The sequence below is a fragment of the Erpetoichthys calabaricus genome, chromosome 5, assembly GCF_900747795.2.
Source record: "Erpetoichthys calabaricus chromosome 5, fErpCal1.3, whole genome shotgun sequence".
Lineage (NCBI taxonomy): Eukaryota > Metazoa > Chordata > Cladistia > Polypteriformes > Polypteridae > Erpetoichthys > Erpetoichthys calabaricus.
This window is the reverse complement of record NC_041398.2, coordinates 165,089,728-165,103,099: the sequence shown is the minus strand read 5'-3', so window position 1 is coordinate 165,103,099 and position 13,372 is coordinate 165,089,728.

Genomic DNA, 13,372 nt, shown 5'->3' with positions numbered 1-13,372 from the left:
CTCCTTGAGAGGGGCTGGACTCTCTACCACTCTGGAGTTACCCCCGGTGAGAGGCTCTGAGCAGGTGTGGGAATACTTATTGCCCCCCGACTTGGAGCCTGTACATTGGGGTTTACCTCGGTGGACGAGAGGGTAGCCTCCCTCCGCCTTCGGGTGGGGGGACGGATCCTAACTGTTGTGTGTGCGTATGCACCGAACAGCAGTTTGGAGTACCCACCCTTTTTGGAGTCCCTGGAGGGGGTGCTAGAGGGTATACCTTCTGGGGACTCCCTCGTTCTGCTGGGAGACTTCAATGCTCACGTGGGCAATGACAGTGAGACCTGAAAGGGCGTGATTGGGAGGAATGGCCCCCCCGATCTGAACCCAAGTGGTGTTTTGTTATTGGACTTCTGTGCTCATCACGGATTGTCCATAACAAACACCATGTTCAAGCATAGGGGTGTTCATATGTGCACTTGGCACCAGGACACCCTAGGCCTCAGTTCGATGATCAACTTTGTGGTCGTGTCGTTGGACTTGCGGCCACATGTTTTGGACACTCGGGTGAAGAGAGGGGCGGAGCTGTCAACTGATCACCACCTGGTGGTGAGTTGGCTTCGATGGTGGGGGAGGATGCCGGTCAGGCCAGGTACGGCCCAAACGTGTTGTGAGGGTCTGCTGGGAACGTCTGGCAGAGTCCCCTGTCAGAAGTAGCTTCAACTCCCACCTCTGGCAGAACTTCGACCACGTCCCAAGGGAGGTGGGGGACATTGAGTCTAAATGTTCCGTGCCTCTATTGTTGAGCTGTGGCCGTAAGGTGGTCGGTGCTTGTCGTGGCAGCAATCCCCAAACCCGTTGGTGGACACTGGCGGTGAGGAATGCTGTCAAGCTGAAGAAGTAGTCCTACCGGACCATTTTGTCCTGTGGGATTCTGGAGGCAGCTAATAGGTACCGGTAGGCCAAGCGGAATGTGGCTTCGGTGGTTGCTGAGGCAAAAACTCGGGCATGGGAGTAGTTTGGGGAGGCCATGGAGATTCGGATGGCTTCAAGGAGATTCTGGTCCACCGTCCGGCGTCTCAGGAGGGGGAAGCAGTGCAGTGTCAAGACTGTATATGGTGGGGATGGTGCGCTGCTGACCTCGACTCGGGATGTTGTGGGTCGGTGGGGGGAGTACTTCAAAGACCTCCTCAGTCCCACTAACATGCCTTCCAATGAGGAAGCAGAGCATGGGGACTCGGAGGTGGGCTCCCCCATCTCTGGGACTGAGGTCACCGAGGTGGTCAAAAAACTCCTTGGTGGCAGGGCCCCGGGGGTGGATGAGATACGCCTGGAGTTCCTCAAGGCTCTGGATGTTGTCGGACTGTCTTGGTTGACACGTCTCTGCAACATCGCATGGACATCGGGGACAGTGCCTCTGGATTGGCAGACTGGGGTGGAGGTCCCCCTGTTTAAGACGGGGGACCGGAGGGTGTTTTCCAACTACAGAGGGATCACACTCCTCAGCCTCCCTGGAAAAGTCTATTCGGGGGTTCTGGAGAGGGGGTCCGTCGGATAGTCGAACCTAGGATTCAAGAGGAACAGTGTGATTTTCTTCCTGGTCGTGGAACAGTGGACCAGCTCTACACCCTTAGCAGAGTCTTGGAGGGTGCATGGGAGTTTACCCAACCAGTCCACATGTGTTTTGTGGACTTGGAAAAGGTGTTCGACCGTGTCCCCCAGAGAATCCTGTGGGGGGTGCTCTGGGAGTATGGGGTACTGGACCCCCTGATAAGGGCTGTTCAGTCCTTGTACAACCGGTGTCAGAGCTTGGTCCGCATTGCCGGCAGTAAGTCGAACCCGTTTCCAGTGAGAGTTGGATTCCGCCAGGGCTGCCCTTTGTCACCAATTCTGTTCATAACTTTTATGGACAGAATTTCTAGGCGCAGCCAGGGTGTTGAGGGGGTCCGGTTTGGTGGACTCAGGATTGGGTCACTGCTTTGTTCAGATGATGTTGTCCTGTTTGGTTCATTAGGCCGTGATCTTCAGCTCTCTCTGGATTGGTTCGCAGCTGTGTGTGAAGCGGCTGGGATGGGAATCAGCACCTCCAAATCCGAGACCATGGTCCTCAGCCGGAAAAGGGTGGAGTGCCCTCTCAGGGTGGGAGGTTGTTCACGAGTGAGGGAAGAATGGAGCGTGAGATCGACAGGTGGATCGGTGCGGCGTCCGCAGTGATGAGGGCTCTGCATCGCTCTGTCGTGGTGAAAAAGGAGCTGAGCCGTAAGGCAAAGCTCTCAATTTACCAGTCGATCTAAGTTCCTACCCTCACCTATGGTCATGAGCTATGGGTAGTGACCGAAAGAACGAGATCGCGAATACAAGTGGCTAAAATGAGTTTCCTCCGCAGGGTGTCTGGGCTTTCCCTTAAAGATAGGGTGAGAAGCTCAGTCATCCGGGAGGGACTCAGAGTAGAGCCGCTGCTCCTCTGCATCAAGAGGAGTCAGATGAGGTGACTCAGGCATCTGATCAGGATGCCTCCTGGACGCCTCCCTGGTGAGGTGTTCCGGGCACGTCTAACCGGGAGGAGGCCCCGGGAAAGATGCAGGACATGCTGGAGGGACTATGTCTCCCGGCTGGCCTGGGAACGCCTTGGGATTCTCCCAGAAGAGCTAGAAGAAGTGACCAGGGAGAGGGAAGTCTGGACATCTCTGCTCAAGCTGCTGCCCCCGCGACCTGACCTCGAATAAGCAGAAGAGGATGGATGGATGGATGGATGGATGGATGGATGGTGTGGATGGGAGGAGAAATGGGGTATGGGTTATTCTGAATGAACAGTATGTCAAGAGTGTTTTGGAAGTGAAAAGAGTGTCAGACAGAGTAATGATTATGAAGCTGGAAACTGGAGGTGTGATGATGAATGCTGTTAGTGCATATGCCCCGTAAGTTGGGTGTGCAATGGATGATAAAGAAGATTTCTGGAGTGAGTTGGATGAAGTGATGGACAGTTTACCCAGGGGATAGAAAGTGGTGATTGGAGCAGATTTCAATGGACATGTTGGTGAAGAGAACAGAGGAGATGAGGAGGTGATGGGTAGGTATGGTGTCAAGGAGAGAAGTGAAGAAGGTCAGATGATAGTGGATTTTGCAAAAAGAATGGGCATGGCTGTGGTGAATACGTATTTTAAGAAGGAGGAACATAGGGTGACGTACAAGAGTGGAGGAAGATGCACGCAGGTAGTTTATATCCTATGCAGAAGAGTCAATCTGAAGGAGATTAAAAACTGCAAAGTGGTGGCAGGGGAAAGTGTAGTTAGACAGCATAGGATGGTGGTCTGTAGGATGACATTGGAGATCAAGAAGAGGAGGAGAGTGAGGGCAGAGCCAAGGATCAAATGGTGGAAGTTGAAAAAGGATGACTGCAAGGTTGAGTTTATGGGGGAGACAGACAGGCACTGGGTGGCAGTGAAGAGTTAAAAGACAGCTGGGCAACTACAGCAGAAGGAAGGAGGAAAAGGAAACCTGGTGGTGGAATGGGGAAGTACAGAAGAATATACAAAGGAAGAGGTTGTCGAAGAAGAAGTGGGATAGTCAGAGAGATGCAGAAAGTAGACAAGTGTACAAGGAGATAAGCTGCAAGGTGAAGAGAGAGGTGACGAAGACTAAAGAAAAGACGTATGATGAATTATATGAGAGGTTGGACACTAAGGAGGGAGAAAAGGACTGGTACCAATTGACTAGACAGAGGGACTGAGCTGAGAAAGATGTGCAGCAAGTTAGGATCATAAAGGATAAAAATGGAAACATACTTACAAGAAAGCAGGCTGAGGAAAGAAGAGAATGAGAGAGAAAGAATGTTGAATGATGTGGAGACAGTGAATCAGGAAGTGCAACGGATTAGCAAGGAGGAAGTAAGGACAGCTATGAAGAGGATGAAGATGGTCCAGGTGACATACCTGTGGAAGCATGGTGGTGTTTAGGAGAGATAGCAGGGGAGTTTTTAAACCAGATTATTTAATGGAATCTTGGAAAGTAAGAGGATGCCTGAGGAGTGGAAAAGAAGTGTACTGGTACCAATTTGTAAGAACAAGGGGGATGTGCAGAGCTGTAGTAACTACAGGGGGTTAAAATTGATGAGCATGAAGTTATGGGAAAGAGTAGTGGAAGCTAGATTAAGAAGGGAGATGATGGTTAATAAGCAGCAGTATGGTTTCATGCCAAGAAAGAGCACCACAGATGCAAGTTTTGCTCTGAGGGTGTTGATGAAGTATAGAGAAGGCCAAAAGGAGTTGCATTGCGTCTTTCTGGACCTGGACAAAGCATATGACAGGGTGCCTCGAGAGGAGTTGTGGTATTATATGAGGAAGTCGGGAGTGGCAGAGAAGTATATAAGAGTTGTGCAGGATATGTACGAGGGAAGTGTTACAGTGATGAGGTCTGCGGCAGGAGTGACAGATGCATTCAACATGGAGATGGGATTATATCAGGGATCGGCTCTGAGCCCTTTCTTATTTGCAGTGGTGATGGACAGGTTGACAGATGAGATTAGACAGGAGTCCCATTGGGCTGTGATGTTTGCTGATGACATTGTGATCTGTAGCGAGAGTAGGGAGCAGGTTAACGAGACACTGGAGAGGTGAAGATATGCTCTAGAGATGACAGAAATGAAGATCAGTAGGAACAAGACAGAATATATGTGTGTAAATGAGAGGAAGGTCAGTGGAATGTAAGGATGTAGGGAGTAGAGTTGGTAAAGGTGGATGAGTTTAAATACTTGAAATCAACAGTACAGAGTAACACGGATTGTGGAAAAGAATTGAAAAAGAGAGTGCAGGCAGGGTGGAATGGGTGGAGAAGAGTGTCAGGAGTAATTTGTGACAGACGGGTATCAGCAAGAGTTAAAGGGAAGGTCTACAGGACGGTAGTGAGAACAGCTATATTATATGGGTTGGAGATGGTAGCACTGACCAAAAAACAGGAGACAGAGTTGGAGGTTAGCAGAGTTAAAGATTTGCATTATGTGTGATGAGGATGGACAGGATTAGAAATGAGTAAATTAAAGGGTCGGCTCAGGTTGGTCGGTTTGGAGACAGAGTCAGAGAGGCAAGATTGCATTGGTTTGAACATATGCAGAGGAGAAATGCTGGGTATATTGGGAAAAGGATGCTAAGCATAGAGCTGCCAGGCAAGAAGAAAAGAGGAAGGCCTAAGAGAAGGTTTATGGATGTGGTGAGAGAGGACATGCAGGTGATGGGTGTAACAGAGCAAGATGCAGAGGACAGGAAGATATGGAACAAGATGATCCGCTGTGGCAACCCCTAATGGGATTAGGCGAAAGGTTAGGTGAAAGAATACAAAGTGCAATATGAATTAAAAATAATCCCTAATTACAGTAGAAATGATTCTGTAGAACTTTTGGATAAAAAAGAGCACCATGTTACAGTATGTCCTGAATAAGCTGAATTCAAAATGCTGAAATTTAGGAAGAGTATCAGTTAAACACAGACAGAAAACACCAAGAAAGAAGGAACAATTAATATGGCAGCTATAGATATTGGGCAGCATCACTCATAAAGAGATCCACTTTATGGAGAATGACAATTGATTTGGGTGGATGAGGCGGAGAAAATATTTTAAGTTATGCATCAATAGGTAAGGTGAGTCTTACTATTAAGTAAGTGGGATGCACACTGGTGCGGTTTCTCAGGATCCAGGGCCCAGGGTTGAAATTCTGTACCCAGTCACTGCCTCTGAGCAGTTTGCACTTTCTCCCTGAATCGGCATCTGTTTTTCTCATATATCCCAAAGAAGTGCCTTTAAGATTTTTTGGAGGTTCTAAAATGGTTCTGTATGGTTGTGTGTATAAGTGGGTCTGTAATGGACTGGTGCCCTGATGAGGGTTCCTGCTTTGCACCTAATGCTGTAGACCCAGTAATACTAGTCATTATTTAGTGGGTTGGAGAGCATCATGCCATGTTCTGTTAAAACATAAAGTGGTGTGACAGATAGTGTCTAATTAGAAACCTGACCCATAGCATTCTAGGAAAGTCACTGAAAGCATGGTGAACAGCAAGAGCGAGAAGTGTAAAACCCCTGAGAAGATAACGTAGATTTGTCTTAAAGATTTACACAGACAGGAGGGGAGTAATCTGCCTGACTCCATGGCATTGTGTCATACTGTTTTGAAAAAAAAGTTAGTGAAAAGACAGCAAACACTAGGCTTCAAGGTCCTTGATAATATCAGAACCAAGATAAGACCCAAAATAAAAAATGAAGCAAAATCATCGCTGGGTCCTAGTTCAAATTACATCATTTTGTCTCTGAATGCATTTTTTTTCTCTCCCAAACATGGTGGATTGGTACAATAAACTTGTTATTTTAAACAGTATAATCATTTATTTTTAAAGATATGTGTCATTCTGAAAGTGGTTTGTATATGTACTTATCTTGAAGGAGAGAAAATAAACTTTTTGAACCACTGTTAATATTTTCTTTTCTTCTTGAAATAGAGCTCAATAGATTCTTACATAAATATACTCTGTAAACCACACAAGTCAAAGGATGCTAACTTTAAAGTTATAAAAAGATTGAAGATTCTTTTCCTGCTCTTATGATGATTTTATATATATATATATATATATATATATATATATATATATATATATATATATATATATATATATATATATATATATATATACATATATACATATATATATGTATATATATATATATATATATTTTTTTTTTTTTCAAAAATGTTTTGCTAAATTCTACTAATATAAATTAATTTAAAAAGTTACTGCATTTTACTGCCAGATGGAAGATTTTTGCGTTGTGCCCTTTGCTGCCGGATTAGGCTACAGTCTCCTGAACATCTTAAACTTGAACTACACATTTTAATAAATAGATGGGTGTATTGGATTATTACTTCTCTATGAAACTTTCAGCAACACTTTAGATTAGTTAGTACCAATGATGCATCTATCCATCCATCCATCCATTATCCAACCCGCTATAGCCTAACTACAGGGTCACGGGGGTCTGCTGGAGCCAATCCCAGCCAACACAGGACGCAAGGCAGGAAACAAACCCCGAGCAGGGTGCCAGCCCACCACAGGGCACACACACCCACACACCAAGCGCACACACTAGGGACAATTTCGGATCACCAGTGCACCTAACCTACATGTCTTTGGACTGTGGGAGGAAGCCAGAGCACCAGGAGGAAACCCATGCAGACACGGGGAGAACAAGCAGACTCTACACAGGGAGGACCCGGGAAGCGAACCCAGGTCTCCTTACTGCGAGGCAGCAGTGCTACCACTGCACTACCGTGCTGCCCTGATGCATCTATTATATCCATATTATTATGTAGCAAGACCTTATCAAAGGCTTCTATTAGTCTTAATACCATGTACAAAGCATCCAGTGGTTATTACTTTCTGTGCATTGTGGCTTAATAACCACCTTCCTGATATTATTTGTCATATAAAACCAAAAGAAGTCTTCATGAGTGTTTTGTTACATAACACAACCGTATGTAACTTATGGATGAATTATAGATAGTACCCAAACTAACATGTTATCAAACTTTCCTAAAATGCAAACTCTTTTATATACACAGCAATCAGGCCTTTTTATTAAGCTCCATCCTTATTCTGTACCCTCTTAATCCCATTTAAGTAGAAAAGAGAGCCTGGGCATTTCAGAGTAGTATGCAGTATTCAAAATTGGACAGGGTATTGGTCTGCCACATTACTGTAACCAAGTATCCCTCTCCACAAGATCTTGGCAAGTCAGAGAAGTGAATGTAGCAGTTGTCTTCTCTCACTGTGCTGTAGAACAGAACACTTTAGAAGATCATTTGTTCCTACTGCTGTGAGATTTTATAACTCTGTTGTCAACATGAATGGTTCATGACCTGGTCACCACTCTGCCTTCCGACATTATAATAATTGACCATCTGTACTTTTTACTATTTATTTATTTATGTATGTATGTATGTATGTATGTATGTATGTATGTATGTATGTATGTATGTATGTATGTATGTATGTATGTATGTATGTATGTATGTATGTTTTGTTCTCCTTGCCCTTTTTAATAATTTGTAACAATTTTTACTGATGTGCTTGAGCTACTGGACACATGAATTTCCATGAGGGGGATGAATAAAGTATCTATCTATCTATCTATCTATCTATCTATCTATCTATCTATCTATCTATCTATCTATCTATCTATCTATCTATCTATCTATCTATCTATCTATCTATCTATCTATCTATCTATCTATCTATCTAGAGAAAAAACAACACAGATATGGAGAGAACTACACAACAACACTACTTAACATATTGAGATGATTAAATGTAAAAAGCTCAGAATGTAATGTTTGATGAACTCTAAACTGGCCTGTTAATGTTATGCATGAAGATGCCCTGTGATGGACTAGTATGTCATATATATTTGATTATAGCCTCACATGTGTTGCTACCAAGATAGACTCCAGCTCTTGGAGTGAGTAAAGGTAGATAAGTGGGGCAGTCGAATTGATAAAAAGACAGGAATACTTTATTGTGATGAATTATTAATGTGTCAACAAAATATCTTGTGAGAAGGGAGGTGCTCTTGAGTGATCCCCAAATCCAGGATGAATGCCAGACCACCAAAAATGCTTCATTGACACAATAATAATAAAACAGTGAAGGAGGTTAACAGAACGAGGTTCAAAGTGTCAAACAAAACTAATACTGGATGTGCACATGTCTGTCTGGTGGCTTACCAAGTGCCCATTTTGCCCATTTAATAATACAATGACATCTTTTTTACCACACCTTCCTTCCCTTTTTCTCTTTGCTGTGACCTCTATGTATTTCCTTCCATTTGTGCTCTTTCACTCCAACACCAACTCAGTGATCAGTTCTGGGCTGACACTTTTTAAGCTCTTCACAGTAACTACTTCCAGGAAAATAAAATTCAAAATGTTTCCAGAGTTGGTACTGGCCTCTTTAACCACTGGGGGCTTCTGCCTAGATCCCCACTTAGTGCCTTTTGGTAACCTCTGTAATTCTGAAATCTAGCTTTCTCTTAAAAGGCCAGGCATCTCCAGAAAGCATGTGCACTATGACAGATAGCAGCGATCCATGTATTGCATCCTGCCTTCCACATGTCATATTGTAGGAATGTATACCTTACTTGGCTATGCAGCTTCAACCCACTTTCACTACCTTGGGAATATTTTTTCCTGAATTTCTTGCTATCATCTCCTCAAAATCTGCTCAATGAGAGCCCACCAAATCTGTTAAGAAACATTCCATGTAAAAATATTTCACCTTACTGTTATGAATTTAAGCTTGGGATGTTATTATTATGATTTAAATTGTTATTTTTTTACTGTTTATTTTCATTTCACAGTGCCATTTTCTTTACTGCATTGTATTGTATGGGCACTGCTATTTGACAACACACTTTTACATGTTGTTTACAGTGATGACACCAGTTGCCAGTGACATCGGCACTGAGAAATTATTTAAGATGGAGGCATGGAATACCTAGCGTCTAAGATTTTGGTTAAATGAGAAACAATTCTTAATACTGATTGTGAATTATTCAGTAGTACTAGGGTGTTGTACCGTGTTAGCCATTATGGATGTGGTGAGAAGCAAAATTACACCTTTTATTGTCTAACTAGAAAGATAACAATATGCAAGCTTTCGAGGCAATTCAGGCCTTTTCTTCAGGCAAGATGTAATCACATTACATTCATACTGCCTGAGTTGAATTATTCAGGAAATGATTTTTAGTTATATTTGGGATATCCTTTTCTACCCTTTATCTTGACTCCAATTTTTGAAATTTCTTTTTGATTTTGACTGTCCTTACTTGTTACATCAGTAGCTTTCTGCCTGTCCTCAGACAATTCTTACCACACACTTTTCAAACGTGGCCACTGCCAGGGGGCGCCCGGACGGTTATGAAATACTGGATGGCAGCACTTCCACCACACCAGGAAGTACTGCCGGAAGAAATCCCAGGGGCACCCGGAGTGCTTCCAGGCACTCTGTTGACACTTCCGCCACACCAGGAAGTGTCGTCAGGGGGAGCACCTGGAGCCCATCCGGGTCAGTATAAAAGGGGCTGCCTCTATCCAGCAGACGAGCCGGAGTTGGGAGGAAGGAGACGGAGCTTGTGAGGAGGGGAGTGGAGGTCAGAAAAAGAAGAATAGGAGAAAAAGCAAGAGAGAGAGAGAGAGAGAGAGAGAGAGAGAGAGAGAGAGAGAGAAAGAAAGAAAGAAAGAAAGAAAGAAAGAAAGAAAGAAAGAAAGAAAGAAAGAAAGAAAGAAAGAAAGAAAGAAAGAAAGAAAGAAAGAAAGAAAGAAAGAAAGAAAGAAAGAAAGAAAGAAAGAGAGTTGTTGGGATAAGGCATTGTGGTGCTAAGGAAAAATAAAGGATTGTGCTTTTGGACATTCTGGTGTCTGTCTGTCTGTGTCCGGGGGTATGCTTTCCACAGTCTACCATAATTGTGGGGCAGCAGTGCTAACCATTGTATTAACGGGCAGCAAACAGCACTCTAAGAGAAGCTGAACCTGTCCAATTAGCTTCTTTAGTTTTGCTTTTGAAAAGAGAACAGAAATAAAACATTTAATTTTTTTCAACCAGTTTCTCCCAACCATAGTCTTGTATTTGCAGCAATAGGATCAGCTCATAGCTGTTTCTGAACCTGACACAAGATCATTTAAACTACTTTACTGCTTTATAAGAAAGGAAAGTATGTTAGTATTGGAGAGTAGGGAGGTGATGGAGAAAGACTTGGAGAATCTTCAAAAGAACCAAAGAGAAAATAAAATTCAGTACAGATAAGCGTAACATTTTACAGAAAAAAAAAGAAATGTAAACATTGGTAAACAATCTTATCACACACAGCTGATAACTATCTGACAGGATGGCAGAGGTGAGAGATTTACAGCAGGTATCTTTTACTGTCTGGGAGTTGGACTGGGCCACTGGCAGGACAGGAGGCCAAGCAGATAACAGTGAGTTCCTGTCCAGATAGGAAATTGAACAAATCTTGTCCTGGGCAGGGTAGTAAAGATGTTCATAGTGGAAAAGGAGGCTGATTATTAGTTCTCTGGGCCACTCAGTAGCTGCAGGGAGCTTAAGCAATGTTCTAAACAGATAAATGGGTCCGTGGCCCTTTATGAAGATGGTGCCATTCCACCCAAAGGGGTTAGAGGTGATGCCGAAATACTACTCAATCAATAAGCCGTGCCCTCTGAATTAGTCTAGTGCTGCCCTTTGAAAAGGGCCTCGTGCATTCAACCAAGTAAGTTAGGAGTGTAGAAGCGAGAAGGGCTCACAAGGGAAGATGATATCCAGGACAAGGTAGGATTAAAAAGGCGTAGAATGGAAGGTAGGGATATGCCTGAGTAAAGATAGTTTTATGTACTGTGGTTCTCACCTTTTGTTTATTCTTTGTTATCCTGCCCAACCTCAGTAAATCTCCTTTTTGTTTGGATTTTGTTGGTGTTTGTGCTTTTGTTTTGTGTTTGGGGCTGAGAGTTCCTGCCTGCAGTTCACAAAGACAGAAACTAACCTCAAATGAGGTGCCAATCCATCATAGGACACACTGATGTACACACTCTCTGGCTCATTTAATGACAAATTAGAGTCACCAATTAAAATAAAATGTACGCCTATAAAAAATCCACCTTGACATGAGGAAAACATTTAAATGTTAGCTTAAATTGTTTGGGTCAAAAATTCAATGGATGGATAAACTAGCCAAGGAGTCCCTAAGCATAAGCCTGTCTATACATAATATTTATTGCTGAAGGCTACTGAATTTGCTATTGATATTAGTACATTGTGATTGGATCTATCGTATAGTAAGGCATCAAGGATTTGTTTAGTCTTCATTATTGAATTTATAACTTAAAGTTGCCCTTACTGGGCACATTGTCGAGGACATGTTTATTCACATGTGTGTGATGTAGATGAGCAAGGGGACCAAAGGAATTTTGTAATTTCACTTTGGCAGTGATGGAAACTACCAAAGAGAAAAGGAGACCTTCTCAGAAATTAAAAAAAGATGAAGATTGAGATAAGAATGCCAGCACTGTGAATAGCAATAACAAAATGATGTCACTGTGAAGTTGTGCTCCAGCATGTAATGTTCTTCCTTTTTACTTAATTATTAATTATTTCTACATTTCTATACAATATTATTGTTACTGATAACATTGTAATTACAACAGTATCACTGTGTCATTTTGATTCTTTTTTTTTTTCTTATGGAGGACTCCATTTTCTGGTGTTTTGACATGATCAGCGGCCATATTGCTTTTAGCATTAACACATGGGCCAGTTAACAGTCACCAATTAACATAACCTCCAAGCCTTTGGGAATATTGAAAAAAATCTGTGTACCTAGAGAAATATGCACACTCCTTAAAGGTAATAATCAGGTTGAAAATCATAACCTAGAGTTTGTAAGGTAGCCATACAAATCACAGCACCTACAATATATGATGTCCAGAACACTAATAATCAATAGAGAAGTACTATAACCATCCATCCATCCATTGTCCAACCCGCTGAATCCGAACACAGGGTCACGGGGGTCTGCTGGAGCCAATCCCAGCCAACACAGGGCACAAGGCAGGAAACAATCCTGGGCAGGGTGCCAACCCACCGCAGAGTACTATAACCAGAAAATGTTAAAAACTTTAGTCCTCATCTGCGTTCTTCCTAAGTCTTAGTGACTAACAATTCTGTAAAATGGCTTCCCCATTTTCTTCACTTTTTACTAATCGCTTTGTTTCTCACTTTTTTTCAAAATTACGTGCTGTCTCCAGTCAGACATTTTCCAAATCACCACCCACAGGGCAACATCAGGGAAACATCTGTAGGGTGGCATCTGAAATTATTATCTGGCTGTGACATTTTGCTTGAAATGGAGCTGAAGCAATTACCAAATAAAACTTTACTTTCACTTTCAGCCCCAATAAACATTACAATAACAACAAATACTCAGTACAAAAACTTGGTGCTTTAATATCAGTTGGAATAATTGAATTAAGGGGCGGCACGGTGGCGCAGTGGGTAGCGCTGCTGCCTCGCAGTTGGGACACCTGGGGACCTGGGTTCGATTCCCGGGTCCTCCCTGCGTGGAGTTTGCATGTTCTCCCCATGTCTGTGTGGGTTTCCTCCGGGCGCTCCGGTTTCCTCCCACATTCCAAAGACATGCAGGTTAGGTGGATTGGCGATTCTAAATTGGCCCTAGTGTGTGCTTGGTGTGTGGGTGTGTTTGTGTGTGTGTCCTGCGGTGGGTTGGCACCCTGCCCAGGATTGGTTCCTGCCTTGTGCCCTGTGTTGGCTGGGATTGGCTCCAGCAGACCCCCGTGACCCTGTGTTCG